The 2500-nt window shown below is 48.5% G+C and overlaps 7 non-coding genes across 7 annotated transcripts; all 7 read left to right on the top strand.

Moving 5' to 3' along the window:
- The first annotated feature begins 208 nt into the window (after positions 1–208).
- On the top strand, positions 209–327 carry LOC128463942 (5S ribosomal RNA). The gene has a single exon (XR_008343807.1). It is a non-coding gene; the product is annotated as a 5S ribosomal RNA (ribosomal RNA).
- Positions 328–533: 206 nt separating this feature from the next.
- On the top strand, positions 534–652 carry LOC128465063 (5S ribosomal RNA). Its single transcript, XR_008344861.1, has one exon. It is a non-coding gene; the product is annotated as a 5S ribosomal RNA (ribosomal RNA).
- Positions 653–858: 206 nt separating this feature from the next.
- LOC128463941 (5S ribosomal RNA) lies at positions 859–977 on the top strand. The gene has a single exon (XR_008343806.1). It is a non-coding gene; the product is annotated as a 5S ribosomal RNA (ribosomal RNA).
- Positions 978–1180: 203 nt separating this feature from the next.
- LOC128463500 (5S ribosomal RNA) lies at positions 1181–1299 on the top strand. The gene has a single exon (XR_008343392.1). It is a non-coding gene; the product is annotated as a 5S ribosomal RNA (ribosomal RNA).
- A 209-nt stretch (positions 1300–1508) lies between these two features.
- LOC128462958 (5S ribosomal RNA) lies at positions 1509–1627 on the top strand. The gene has a single exon (XR_008342879.1). It is a non-coding gene; the product is annotated as a 5S ribosomal RNA (ribosomal RNA).
- A 201-nt stretch (positions 1628–1828) lies between these two features.
- LOC128463452 (5S ribosomal RNA) lies at positions 1829–1947 on the top strand. Its single transcript, XR_008343347.1, has one exon. It is a non-coding gene; the product is annotated as a 5S ribosomal RNA (ribosomal RNA).
- Positions 1948–2183: 236 nt separating this feature from the next.
- LOC128463332 (5S ribosomal RNA) lies at positions 2184–2302 on the top strand. Its single transcript, XR_008343234.1, has one exon. It is a non-coding gene; the product is annotated as a 5S ribosomal RNA (ribosomal RNA).
- The last annotated feature ends 198 nt before the right edge of the window (positions 2303–2500 follow it).

The following is a 2500-nucleotide window of genomic DNA, read 5'->3' as shown; positions in this document are numbered from 1 at the left end:
CACAGTCCGGGGAGAGCTTTTTGCCATGTGTTTCTTGCTCATCATCAAAACTTTAAACCCTTATTTGGACCTTCTCACCTTCTCTGTCCTGTCCCAGGGCTTATAATTCTTTCTGTCTGACGACAAGCAGCAGCAGCAGCAGCAGCAGCAGCAGCAGCAGCAGCAGCAGCGGCAACAGAATAAGAGAAGTAAAATAAAAAACTTTCACACCTGCGGCCATACCACCCTGAAAGCGCCCGATCACGTCTGATCTCGGAAGCTAAGCAGGGTTGGGCCTGGTTAGTACCTGGATGGGAGACCGCCTGGGGATACCAGGTGTTGTAGGCTTTTAATTTTTTCTCACAGTCCGGGGAGAGCTTTTTGCCATGTGTTTCTTGCTCATCATCAAAGCTTTAAACCCTTATTTGAACCTTCTCACCTTCTCTTTCCTGTCCCAGGGCTTATAATTATTTCTGTCTGATGACAAGCAGCAGCAGCAGCAGCAGCAGCAGCAGCAGCAACAGAATAAGAGAAGTAAAATAAAACACTTTCACACCTGCGGTCATACCACCCTGGAAGTGCCTGATCTCGTCTGATCTCGGAAGCTAAGCAGGGTTGGGCCTGGTTAGTACCTGGATGGGAGACCGCCTGGGGATACCAGGTGTTGTAGGCTTTCAATTTTTTCTCACAGTCCGGGGAGAGCTTTTTGCCATGTGTTTCTTGCTCATCATCAAAGCTTTAAACCCTTATTTGAACCTTCTCACCTTCTCTGTCCTGTCCCAGGGCTTATAATTATTTCTGTCTGATGACAAGCAGCAGCAGCAGCAGCAGCAGCAGCAGCAGCAACAGAATAAGAGAAGTAAAATAAAAAACTTTCACACCTGCGGCCATACCACCCTGAAAGCGCCCGATCACGTCTGATCTCGGAAGCTAAGCAGGGTTGGGCCTGGTTAGTACCTGGATGGGAGACCGCCTGGGGATACCAGGTGTTGTAGGCTTTTAATTTTTTCTCACAGTCCGGGGAGAGCTTTTTGCCATGTGTTTCTTGCTCATCATCAAAGCTTTAAACCCTTATTTGAACCTTCTCACCTTCTCTGTCCTGTCCCAGGGCTTATAATTATTTCTGTCTGATGACAAGCAGCAGCAGCAGCAGCAGCAGCAGCAGCAACAGAATAAGAGAAGTAAAATAAAACACTTTCACACCTGCGGCCATACCACCCTGAAAGCGCCCGATCTCGTCTGATCTCGGAAGCTAAGCAGGGTTGGGCCTGGTTAGTACCTGGATGGGAGACCGCCTGGGGATACCAGGTGTTGTAGGCTTTTAATTTTTTCTCACAGTCCGGGGAGAGCTTTTTGCCATGTGTTTCTTGCTCATCATCAAAGCTTTAAACCCTTATTTGAACCTTCTCACCTTCTCTGTCCTGTCCCAGGGCTTATAATTCTTTCTGTCTGACGACAAGCAGCAGCAGCAGCAGCAGCAGCAGCAGCAGCAGCAACAGAATAAGAGAAGTAAAATAAAAAACTTTCACACCTGCGGCCATACCACCCTGAAAGCGCCCGATCTCGTCTGATCTTGGAAGCTAAGCAGGGTTGGGCCTGGTTAGTACCTGGATGGGAGACCGCCTGGGAATACCAGGTGTTGTAGGCTTTTTTTTTTCTCACAGTCCTGGGAGAGCTTTTTGCCATGTGTTTCTTGCTCATCATCAAAGCTTTAAACCCTTATTTGAACCTTCTCACCTTCTCTGTCCTGTCCCAGGGCTTATAATTATTTCTGTCTGATGACAAGCAGCAGCAGCAGCAGCAGCAGCAACAGCAACAGAATAAGAGAAGTAAAATAAAACACTTTCACACCTGCGGCCATACCACCCTGAAAGCGCCCGATCTCGTCTGATCTCGGAAGCTAAGCAGGGTTGGGCCTGGTTAGTACCTGGATGGGAGACCGCCTGGGAATACCAGGTGTTGTAGGCTTTTAATTTTTTCTCACAGTCCGGGGAGAGCTTTTTGCCATGTGTTTCTTGCTCATCATCAAAGCTTTAAACCCTTATTTGAACCTTCTCACCTTCTCTGTCCTGTCCCAGGGCTTATAATTCTTTCTGTCTGACGACAAGCAGCAGCAGCAGCAGCAGCAGCAGCAGCTGCAGCAGCTGCAGCAGCAGCAGCAGCAGCAGCAACAGAATAAGAGAAGTAAAATAAAAAACTTTCACACCTGCAGCCATACCACCCTGAAAGCGCCCGATCTCGTCTGATCTCAGAAGCTAAGCAGGGTTGGGCCTGGTTAGTACCTGGATGGGAGACCTCCTGGGAATACCAGGTGTTGTAGGCTTTTAATTTTTTCTCACAGTCCGGGGAGAGCTTTTTGCCATGTGTTTCTTGCTCATCATCAAAGCTTTAAACCCTTATTTGAACCTTCTCACCTTCTCTGTCCTGTCCCAGGGCTTATAATTCTTTCTGTCTGACGACGACGACAAGCAGCAGCAGCAGCAGCAGCAGCAGCAGCAACAGCAGCAGCAGCAACAGCAGC

This window comes from Spea bombifrons, chromosome 9 (genome assembly GCF_027358695.1).
Source record: "Spea bombifrons isolate aSpeBom1 chromosome 9, aSpeBom1.2.pri, whole genome shotgun sequence".
In the NCBI taxonomy this organism is placed as follows: Eukaryota; Metazoa; Chordata; class Amphibia; order Anura; family Pelobatidae; genus Spea; species Spea bombifrons.
This window is presented reverse-complemented; position numbering and strand designations above follow the sequence as displayed.